This window comes from Macaca nemestrina, chromosome 6, assembly GCF_043159975.1.
Source record: "Macaca nemestrina isolate mMacNem1 chromosome 6, mMacNem.hap1, whole genome shotgun sequence".
In the NCBI taxonomy this organism is placed as follows: domain Eukaryota; kingdom Metazoa; phylum Chordata; class Mammalia; order Primates; family Cercopithecidae; genus Macaca; species Macaca nemestrina.
Window position 1 is genome coordinate 55,978,035 of NC_092130.1, and position 12,185 is coordinate 55,990,219.

Consider the following 12,185-nt stretch of genomic DNA (forward strand, 5'->3'; position numbering starts at 1 on the left):
CTAATTTGATTGCACTGTGATCTGAGAGACAGTTTGTTATAATTTCTTTTCTTTTACCTTTGCTGAGGAGAGCTCTACTTCCAACTATGTGGTCAATTTTGGAGTAAGTGTGATGTGATGCTGAGAAGAATGTATATTCTGTTGATTTGTGGTGGAGAGTTCTGTAGAAGTCTATTAGATCTGCTTGGTGCGAGCTGAGTTCAAGTCCTGGATATCCTTGTTAACTTTCTGTCTCGTTGATCTCTCTAATGTTGACAGTGGAGTGTTTAAGTCTGCCCTTATTTTTGTGTGGGAGTCTAAGTCTCTGTAGATCTCTAAGGACTTGCTTTATGAATTTGGGCACTCTTGTATTAGGTGCATATATATTTAAGATAGTTAGTTATTCTTGTTGAATTGATCCCTTTACCATTATGTAGTGGACTTCTTTGTCTCTTTTGATCTTTGTTGGTTTAAAGTCTGTTTTATCAGAGACTAGGATTGCAACCCCTACTTTTTTTTGTTTTCCATTTGCTTGGTAGATCTTCCTCCATCCCTTTATTTTGAGTGTATGTTTATCTCCACACTTGAGATGGGTCTCCTGAATAGAACACACTGACGGGTCTTGACTCTTTATCCAATTTGCCAGTCTGTGTTTTTTAATTGGGGCATTTAGTCCATTTACATTAAAAGTTAATATTGTTATGTGTGAATTTGATCCTGTCATTATGATGTTAGCTGGTTATTTTGCTCATTAGTTGATGCTGTTTCTTCCTAGCATCAATGTTCTTTACTATGTGGCATGTTTTTGCAGTGGCTGGTACCTGTTGTTCCTTTCCATGTTTAGTGCTTCCTTAAGGAGCTCTTGTAAGGCAGGCTTGGTTGTGACAAACTCCCCCAGCATTTGCTTGTTTGTAAAGGATTTTATTTCTCCTTCACTTATGAAGCTTAGTTTGGCTGGATATGAAATTCTGGGTTGAAAATTCTTTTCTTTAAGAATGTCGAATATTGGCCCCCACTGTCCTCTGGCTTGTAGAGTTTCTGCCAAGAGATCCGCTGTTATTCTGATGGGCTTTCCTTTGTGGATAACCCAACCTTTCTCTCTGGCTGCCCTTAACATTTTTTCCTTCATTTCAACCTTGGTGAATCTGACAATTATATGTCTTGGAGTTGCTCTTCTCGAGGATTATCATTGTGGCCTTCTCTGTATATCCTGAATTTGAATGTTGGCCTGCCTTGCTAGGTTGGGGAAGTTCTCCTGGATAATATCCTGAAGAGTGTTTTCCAACTTGGTTCCATTCTCCCTGTCACTTTCAGGTATACCAACCAGACGTTGATTTGGCTTTTTCACATAGTCCCATATTTCTTGGGGGCTTTGTTTGTTTCTTTTAACTCTTTTTTCTCTAAACTTCTCTTCTCGCTTCATTTCATTCATTTGATCTTCAATCACTGATACCCTTTCTTCCACTTGATCAAATCAGCTGCTGAAGCTTGTGCATGCGTAACATAGTTCTCATGCCATGGTTTTCAGCTCCAACAGGTCATTTAAGGTCTTCTCTATGCTGTTTATTCTAGATAGCCTTTCATCTAATATTTTTTCAAGGTTTTTAGCTTTTTGTGATGGGTTCGAACATCCTCTTTTAGCTCACAGAAGTTTGTTATTACTGATCTTTTGAAACCTACTTCTGTCAATTTGTCAAAGTCATTCTCCATCCAGCTTTGTTCCATTGCTTGGCAAGGAGCTGCGTTCCTTTGGAGGAGAAGAGGCGCTCTGATTTTTAGAATTTTCAGCTTTTCTGCTCTGGTTTCTCCCCATCTTTCTGGTTTTATCTACCTTTGATCTTTGATGATGGTGACCTACAGATGGGATTTTGGTGTGGATATCCTTTTTGTTGATGTTGATGCTATTCCTTTCTCTTTTACTTCTAACAGTCAAGATGCTTAGCTGCAGGTCTGTTGGAGTTTGCTGGAGGTCCACTCCATACCCTGTTTGCCTGAGAATCACCAGTGGAGTCTGCAGAATGGCAAATATTGCAGAACAGCAAATGTTGCTGCCTGATCCTTCCTCTGGAAGCTTCGTCTCAGAGGGGCACCCAGCTGTATGAAGTGTCAGTTGGCCCCTACTGGGAGATGTCTCCCAGTTAGGCTTCTTAGGGGTCAGGGACCCACTTGAGGAGGCAGTCTGTCCATTCTCAGATCTCAAACTCCATGCTGGGAGAACCACTACTCTCTTCAAAGCTGTTAGACAGGGATGTTTAAGTCTGCAGATGTTTCTGCTACCTTTTATTCAGCCATGCCCTGACCCCAGAGGTGGAGTCTACAGAGGCAGGCAGGCCTCGTTGAGCTACGGTGGGCTCCACCCAGTTTGAACTTCCCAGCCACTTTGTTTACCCAGTCAAGCCTCAGCAATGGCAGACACCCCTCCCCCAGCCTCACTGGCACTTTGCAGTTCGATCTCGGACTGCTGTGCTAGCAGTGAGCAATCTCTGTGGGATGGGACCCCTGAGTCAGGCACAGGATATAATCTCCTGGTGTGCTGTTTGCTAAGACCATTGGAAAAGCACAGTATTAGGTGGGAATGTCCCTATTTTCCAGGTACCAGCTGTCACAGCTTCCCATGGCTAGGAAAGGGCATTCCCCAACCCCTTGTGCTTCCCGGGTGAGGCAATGCCCCACCCTGCTTCAGCTCACACTTGTGTGAGCTACACCCACTGTCCAACAAGTCCCAGTGAGATAAACTCGGTACCTCAGTTGGAAATGCAGAAATCACCTGTCTTCTGTGTCGCTCATGCTGGGAGCTGTAGACTGAAGCTGTTCCTATTCGGCCATCTTGGAGGGCAGATCTCCTTGCTTTTTTTGTGTATCTACTATAGGTTTTTGCTTTGTGTTTATCATGAGGCTTACAAAAAAACTTATAGTCATAACAGGTTATTTTAAGTTGATGACAACTTAACTTGATTGAAAAAACAAGGACTCCACAATAGTTTACACTTTTATTTCACTCTCCCATTTAAAAGTTTTGATTTTATAATTTATATATTTTTGCATTACATATCTCTTACAATTAGTTATTATTTTCACAGTTTCACTTTTTAACCTTCATACAGAAAATGAGATTTACATACTGCCACTACATTATTAGAATATTCAGAATTTGACTATATACTTAATTTTATTAGTGAATTATATACTTTCAGATGTTTTTGTGTTACTCATTAGAGTTCTTTTCTTTCATCTTAAAGAAGTCTTCTTAAAATTTTCTGTAAGTCAGATTTGGTGGTGATGAATTCCCTCAGCTTTTGTTTTTCTGGAAAATCTTCTTCCTTCTTCATTTCTGAGAAACAGATTTGCTGAATATAGTATTCTTGGTTGGCAGGATTTTTTTATTTCAGCACTTTGAATATATCATCTCACTCTCTCTTGGTCTTTAGATTTCTGCTGAGAAGTCTGGTGTTAGATATATTGGGACTTCTCTATATGTTGTTTGCTTCTTTTCTGTTGCTGCTTGCATGATCCTCTTTTTGTCTGTGGCCTTTGACTGTTTGATTATAATATGTCATTGGGCATTGTTATTTGAATTTATTCTGACTGGGGAGCCTTGGCCTTCTCGTACCTGGATATTTATATCTTTTTCCAGGTTTTGAAAAATTCTATTATTGTTTCTTTAAATAAGTTTTCTCTCACTTTCTCTTTTTCTACTGTCTCTGAAATAGCAATGACCTATAAATTTACTCTTTTGATATTATCCCCTAAATCCCATAAGCTTTCTGTATTCCTTTTCATTCTTTTTCCTTTTTTTCTCTTTCACTGTTTATTTTTAAGTAACTGGTCTTCAGGTTCACATATTCTTTCCTCTTATTGATCAATTCTCTTGTTGATGCTTTCTATTGCATTTCTTATTTTATTCATTGTGTTTTTTAGTGCCAGTATTTCTATTTATTTATTTTTTATTACTTCAATCTCTATTACATTTCTCTGATATGTTTCTGAATTATTTATCTGTATTTTCTTGAAGGTTGTTGAGTGATAAGGGCTCTGTGTCCTCATCCAAATATCATGTTGAATTATGATCTTCAGTTTTGGAGGAGGGGCCTAGTGGGAGGTGATTGAATCATAGGGACAGATTTCTCCCTTGCTGTTCTTATGATAGTGAGTTTTCATAAGATTTGGTTGTTTAAAAGCATGTAGCACTTCCCCTTTTGCTCTCTCCTACTACCACGTGAAAATGGTGCTTGCTTCCCCTTTGCTCTTTTACCATGATTGTAAGTTTCCTGAGGCCTCCCCACCCATGCTTCCTATACAGCCTGCAGAACTGTGAGTCAGTTTAACCTCTTTTCTCTATAAAAAAAAAATCTCTAAAAAATCCAGTCTCAGGTAGTTCTTTATAGCAATGTTAGAATTAACTAATATACTGAGCTTCCTTAAAAACGCCATTTAGAATTCATCAGGCAGTTCTTTCATCTCCACTCTTTAGTGTCATTCACTGGCACTTTATTTTGCCTTTTCGATATCTTCACATTTCCCTTGATTTCTGTGACTGTGCATCAACGTCTGCACATTCATATAGGTATTTAATACAGTCCTCACAGCCTGATTTTGTTCTTTCAGTAGTGAGCCTGTCCAGAGATTAACGGCAGATTGACTGGTAAGGACCCTAAGCTCTCTGCTTAGGGCAGGTTAATTGGTGAGGAGTCTAAGTCCCAGTCCCACTGCTTCAGCTGTTGCAGTGCTCGGGAGCACCCTAAACTCAAGACCACTGTGGGTGAAATCCTTCGACTCCTGAGGCTGACACAAGTGCTAGGTGCCATTCAAAGCTCACAGCTGCCAATACCAGCACAGACTGGGGTGTGCCAAAGGTCTGTGGCTGATGTGGCCTGCCTACTGCTGAGGTTTATTTAGGGCCTGAGGCCCATATGGTCAGCAGGTAGTGAAAGTGGCCAGGTCTTGAGTCCATCATACTAGGCCTGCAGGTTCCTATTTGTTACCAGATTGAATTGAGAGGCCCCACTCACAGATACCTGCCTGGTGTCAAGGGTTCCAGGGTGCTAACCAGTGCTCGATTTTACTGCAAGTCCAGTACAGGGTTGCAAGGCAAAGTCTTATACTTACTTTCCTCTCTTTCTGCCAAGTAAATGTTGTTTTTCTCTGTGCTGTGCTACTTGGGGTTCTGGAAAGGGCAACATAGGCAATCTCGTGGCCACTGAGACTAATGCGAATTGGTCATACCCGAGGCCCACTGCCACTGATACCAGTGCAGCACTGGGGCATACCTAAGGCCTGTATGTGCCCTGCCCTGCCTGCCACTGAGGTTTGTTTAGGGCCCAAGGCCACTACAGTAGGTCAGCAGTGAGTTTAGTTTATCATGCTGAGTTCAGTCCCTATTGACTGGAACACAAGTCCATTCCACTGGGGCTGCAGTTTCCTGTCTAGTGCTAGGGTGGGTCTAGAGGCTCTGCCCATGGGTACCTGGCTGATATCAGGGGCCAAGAGGTTCTGTCTGCTGCTAGTCTTCTGGCTGGCCTGGTATTGTTCTGCAAGGCAAAGTTTCATGCTCATTTCCCTCCTCTTCTCCCAAATGGACAATGTCTCTGCACTGTGGTGCGTAGGGTTAAAGGAAGAGTAGTGTAGGTAATATTAAACTGTTCTTTCTATCATCTTTAATGTGTCTTGTCTTATTATTATGCTAAAACCAAGTACTGGTATACATGGCAATCTCTCACCTTGTTTTCTGAGCTCTTGTGAAGACTTTTTCATGTGTGGATAGTTGTGCACATTGATGTTTTTGTCGGGGGATGATCCTGGAGAGTTCTACTCTGCCATCATGCTGAGTTTAGTTCTGGGGTTGTTTTCTTAATTTCTTTTTTTGAAAAGTTTGTTTTCAGAGTATGGAGACTAGAAACGCTATTGATTTTTATGTTGATTTTATATCCTACAAATTTACTGATTCTCTTATTAGTTTTTAGGGCTTTTTTAGTGGGATTACTATGGTTTTCTATAAATAAGATCATGTCATCTGCAAACAGACAATTTTACTTCTTCCTTTCCAATTGAATGCCTTTTTTGTTTTCTTGACTAGTTGGGAAATCTCACAATTTCTCACAAATACAATATACCCCCATTAATTCATCAAGTCACAGTCATTCTGGAGAAAGGCTGTTTCTACAAGAGGAAATGGTGATTATTTATACCTTTGCATTTGACCAGTTGCTCTCAAAGCCCTCAAGTCTCTGGGGAGAGGAAGAAACCTTGCTTGGACTATAATCACACTGTCTACTTTACAAGTGTGAAAATAGCGCTATTAATTTTAGCAGCACTTTAAAAAACAAAAACGAAAAACCACTCACTTTGCTCCCTGCTGTCCCTGCTCTCAGTCCTTCTACACCCTTTTGACAGCTCAGCTGTGTGATTTTCTGACCTTTTCTACAAGGATATTTCAAAAGAGATAAGTGGTAGGAATCAATGCACATCATCTTAATTACCAAATACAGTTTATTTCATTGTAAGCCATTTATCTCTCAATGGCTATAAGACAAATTATCTGTCCTTGTGCTAAGAATATGCCTACTTTTCTAAAATGATGCAGAAACATTTGTCAGATAATTCTAACATCCCCAAACTGACTTTTCTATCCAAGATACTCCGAACTATGAGAAAAATTGCCTCAAATTTTTAGTTTAATATGTAGATCCTACTTATTGTAAAATATCTGTTGTATATCTTCTTTCTTTTGTATTGCTTTTCTGTAAATCACAGATGGTTACGGTATTAGTGGTGCAAGGTCAGAATTCTCCTCAGGCAGTTTTTGTAATTATATTTTCAATGTGTTTGTGTGTGTGTATATATACATGATTTAAATTGCATTGTAGAATAATAAAGAATAAAGATATACAAAACATGTATAGATACAGATACAGATTCTATAGGGTCAGACCTTTTTTAAGCACATATGAGTCCGATGACTTGATAAATCATGAACAGGGGATCTAGAGACATTTTGGGGGCTAGAGGTTTACATAAACATCCAATCATCTATAGTCACCTAAGATGAAAATCTGGGGGCATCATAGCACTTTGTTGGGGCCATTTCCACTTTCCACATCTCAAAATCTCCTTATTTTATGTGACTTCTTGTTTACTGTCTCTTAACCAGCTTCTGGCCTGGTAATCCTCACATCCATCATATCAGCCAGATGACCTCTGTAAACACAAGTCAGGCATTGTCAATTCCCTGTAAAATTCATCCATAACTCCCAATTTTTCACAGGATAAAGGTGAACAAGCCTTGGGTTAGGTTCCACTCTACCTCAACAGCTGCATCTTTTGACAAGACCGTCATGAAGCTCCATGAATAAATATCCACATTGGGATATTTGTAACCTCCAGGTCTGGATGGACGCTCTCCTTTCTGTCTGGAACACTTCTCTCCGACAATCCTGCCAGGCTGGCTCCTACTCATCCACTAATGCCCAGCTTAGGGATTACCTCATCTCAATTTCTTTTTCTATTTCCTCACTCCTCAGAGGGGCGTAGGTACCCCTGCTCTGTTTTTCCATAATACTTTGTGCATCTTTCTATCATTGGCTGTCTAGATGAAATTCAGCCCAGAGCTTAGTTCAGGGCTTTGGTCCTAGCCAGAATACCACCTGAACGGGCAATGCTTCAAGCATTCTCAGTAATTTTTACCTAGGAGAGGAAAGGGCAGCATCAGAAAGAGAGGTTAAGAGACAGCTGAAGGGGCTCAGGACACACTACCCCAAAATATGGCACTTGGAATATTGAAGAAAACAGCAGTAACAAGGTCGCCCTCAACTTCCCCAGCCCTTCTCCCCTGAAGCAGGTCATAAAACCTAGAAAGAATTTTCTGACCTTCCTCTGAAGCAGGTCATGATTCTCATTTGAGATGTGCTCTTTCTTTACATGAAGGAAAGGAGCATCCTTATATCTGAAGATGGAGGGTCACGGAGAAGAATCTGAATAAATGGCCTTGCCAAGATTCCCCTAGTTTATTACCGTTAGATCATACTCTTATTGCCCTATTGTAGTTTCCATATGACTGTCCACTCTTTATCAAACCTTGCATAAAAATACACAGCTTTAACCATTTCTTTGGGTCTTCATTTGCTGAAGAAGGGTTCTGTGTCATGTAAAGTTTATTAAATAAATTTGTATGTTTTTCTCTTGTAATCTGTCTTTTGTTATAACATCCTCAGCCATGAACCCAGGACAAATATTTTTCTCCTGTTCAGAGTAAACAAGAATGCCGAGACTGGCACACATGAGAGAAGCACCAGAGTTTTACTGAGAGAAAAGGTCCTGCTAGGAAATAAGCTTGCTAAGGACCGACTTTGCCTGTTCTGCAGAGATGTGGAGGTCTCTATCACTTTCTCTTTCACTTGAAAAAATAAGACAGAAGTGACATCAAGACGATACTATCAGTGCATTTTTGGTTTGAAAAAATAGTTTCTTGGCTGAAATAGAGGCTTTTGTTAACCTGATTTCAAATAATTTATGGAAGGGGTGTGTGTCTGTGTGTTTTGAGACTCCAGTACCACTAGCGTGTTGATATGTTTGTTTACTCTTGACTCTAGAGCAGCCACCACTGGAGACTAATAAAAATCACATTTTTGTCTCAATGGCTAACCTTCTTTGCCTTCTTTAGCTTCTTGCAAAATGAATTTTGGGCAATGAATGTGCTGCAAGGAAAATTTAGTTTTTGTATTGGATATTACATGTAAATAGGACCATGAAAATTAGATTCTTTTGTATATCTAACTTTCACCTAAATATAAACCCCGAGTAATAGACTATAACAGAGGAAAGGGGTCTAGACATCATCTAATCTAATTGCTTGATTTTACAAACAAACATGCTAAAGTTAAGTGAATAAACTCAAAAGCCAGACTGCCTGAGTTTTCCTTCTTGCATAAGATTGCTGTGTGAACTTGGGAAAATTATTTAACTGCTCTGCATCTCCTCCCTGTTGGGTAACGGGGATAAAAAGAGTGTCTACTTCTTATGGTTGTTTGGAGAGTTAAGTAGGATTAATAGTAAGTGTTCAATAATTTTTGCTTTTACTGTTGTTGTTTTCTACATCACATGGCAAATTAACCAAGACTAAAATTCAAGTTTCCTAACTCCTCTCCAAGATTCTTTCCACAACTCTCTCATTTCCCAAATCCACCCAGTTTTCCTCCATCTACTGTAAGATTCTACAGGAGTGGTGAAAAGCATTTTTCCTTGCTTTAATGGCATTATTTCTACATCAGGGCTATGTATTAAGCATCATGCATTTTCTGTCTATTTATCTCTCTAATCTATTTCTGTCTATCTCTCTCTTCAGTTCAATTTATGCCAGCACTTCAGAGGTGCCTCAGGTCAGTTGGACACTTGCAGGGTATAAATGGCCTTGAAGTAACCCTAAATTCTGAATTCCTAAAGACTATGTGCAGAAAGACAGCTGAGAACAAGCCCTTAGCACAGGCCTACAGGCTTTGGGGCACACAGGCAAGGGTTCACCACTCTGGGCCAAGGTATTTCCCTCTGCTCTGAACATCCTGGATAACCTGTACTGAGACCCCAGGCCTCACTGACATCCACATGTCAGACAGGTACTGCTTGGGACTGGGGCCCTCCAAACCACGCTCACAGCAGCTCTCATGTACATCAGACCAAATATGGCCCAGGAAACAGGAGCACTCAGGAGCTAGAATGAATTGTGCCAAATGTAGAATATTTGTCTCCAACCTCTGATTACTGTAATCCCTAGTCACCACCTAAAACTCTTTGGATAGGCTTGCTGAATTGTCTGGGTAATCTTATTTATACTTATCCTGGCATAATTATAAACAGGGTCTCCTTTCACTCCAAAAATGTCACCCTATCCAAGATGCAAGGCCACATGTACCATCCCTAATCATCTATCCTTTATGATATTCAGCAGTCCCCCTTATCTGTGCTTTCACTTTCTAAGGCTTCAGTTACTCATGATCAAGTGTGGCCTGAAAATAAGTGAGTACAGTATAATAAGATATTTTAAGAGAGAGAAAGGGAGACCATATGCACATAACTTTCGTTACTGTATATTGTTATAATTGCTTTATTTTATTATTAGTCATTGCTCATTTCTTACGGTGCCTAATTTGTCAATTAAACAGTATCATAGCATGTATGAGTAGGAAAAACATAGGAACTGTGTATGGAGGGTTTGGTGCTCTCTGCAGCTGCAGGCATCCTCTGGGGATCTTGGAACCTGTGGGCAAGAAATAACTTCCATATATTTTTATATCTTTACTAGTTGGCATGTTTCATGCCATAACTGTTCCCAATTTATATATAAATCCCCATTTCCCCCCTTGTCCACTTATTCCTTTGTGAAACGACTCTCCCACATTCTCAGTCTCTAGAGAACAAATCTCACTGTCCTGGGAAGCTGCTTCTCTGACACACCCACCTGCTGCTAGGGTGGTTGGCCTGAGATCTGCCCAGTCTTGGGTCAGAACTCGGCCCTCCTCTCTGAAACCGAAAGTCTTATCCTGAGTAGATCTCAACAGCCTACTTACCCCCATCCCTCCAGGAGTGTGGATGGTGGGTGGGAGGGAGCTCATTCATTCCTAGACATTTTTGACTTTTATTCTTCTCATGAAGTCTGTGTAGTAAGAATTTGGCCTTGTCCAAAAAGAGGTTTTGCTTTAGCCCTCAGTTTCTAGGAGGCAATTTCTAGCACACCTGACAGAAGTGTCTTTGTTTATGGTAAGAGCTAACCCTACCAGAACCCAGGGTGGGGCCAGCCTCACCGAGTCAACACTGGGCAGAGCTGGCCATTCTAGAAAGACCAGCCATGTGATTGACGGTGGAGGCTTTGAGTCATGTGGTATTGGTTGGTGTGGATATCACAACTTGGGTGAACTTTTCTTGGTCTTTTATTGTTGTTGTTGGCAATACTTTATGTTTATTGCTACACGTTGATGTCCTAATTCCACAAAGAGGGGACAACAGAAGCTTTGTGTTTGTGACCCTCCCGGTCTCTGCCCTCTGTGTCTCTTTCCTGGGCTGATTTTGACCTGTATCCTTTCCCTGTCATGCAGTGTAACCATAAGCATAACAGTTTTCACTGAGTTCTTGTGTCCTTCTAGTGAATTGTTGGAACTGAGGGTCATCTGGGGAAAGCAAAGTGAACTGGCAGGTGGTGCCATAAGGGAGAGCTGTCTAGGATGGAGACTGTGTCCTCTCACTGTTGCAGTTGGGCTAATTCCAGGTAGCGTTCCTCTTTATTTATTTACATGGGAGAGGGGACACATTTCAGTTCCTTTTCTCTCAGGTGGCTTCTGGCTCCTTTCCTGGGCAGAGTTGTCAGGAGAGAAATGTTAAATTCTCCAATATCAGTGTGATGCGTCACTTCTTGACCAACAAAGTCAGTCTCATTTCTCAAGTTCAGCCAAACCTGTCCTATACTTCTGTACTGGATGGTAAAGATATTTAACCACCTTCACAGTGGGTGCTAGAATTTTTCTTCACAGCATTTAGGAAACACATTGATAAGCCTGTACTAAGATGTTAGAGGAAAGGAGAAGATGATCTGCATAACACAAGAGGAATAATTAATTATTTTTGCATCTTAATGGGAGGGGAGTTAATGAGTGAAGATAAGAAAGAAAGGGAGAGAGGAGCTCTCAGAGAGAGTAGGAGAGGCCAAGACTAATGAGAGCAGTGTCAACGGAAAACTTGGCTGGTAGTGGCCTGAGGGCACTAAAAAACTCGCATGCCCTGGTTCCCCTTGGAGTGTTTCCGGCTGTCCAGATCTATCACTCCTCCATGTGCCTCGCACCCCCCTACCTTTGAGAAGCTCACTAAGGTTTCGTGAGAGGGAGCCTGAGGATCTCAGCTGGATGACACAGTGCAGAACACACAGCAGCCCTAGGAGGCAGAAATCCTGCAGTCAGGAGAGGTCTCGAGACCATTCTGTCCTGGCAGTTTGCAGAAGCCTCAGAGAGGACTCTGGACTCCAGACAATAGACTTTGGAGCATTAAGGTAATTCCACCTTAGCTCTCCAGGCTGGAGCCTCCAGCTAACATTTTGGTTACATTTATCTTTTCTATCTGAATATTTTTCGAGAACTGAACATGCGTTTTGCACTATGCTAGGTGGTTAGCTCTTATTTAACCATCCCCACTATCCTATGGAGTCAGTGCTGCTATCTCCATTTGATGGT

The 12,185-nt window shown here is 41.0% G+C and overlaps 1 long non-coding RNA gene across 1 annotated transcript in view; it reads left to right on the forward strand.

The window, feature by feature from the left end:
- The window catches only part of LOC112423363 (uncharacterized), a 394,568-nt gene that overhangs the window by 57,165 nt on the left and 325,218 nt on the right, over nt 1-12,185 (forward strand). The window lies entirely within an intron of this gene.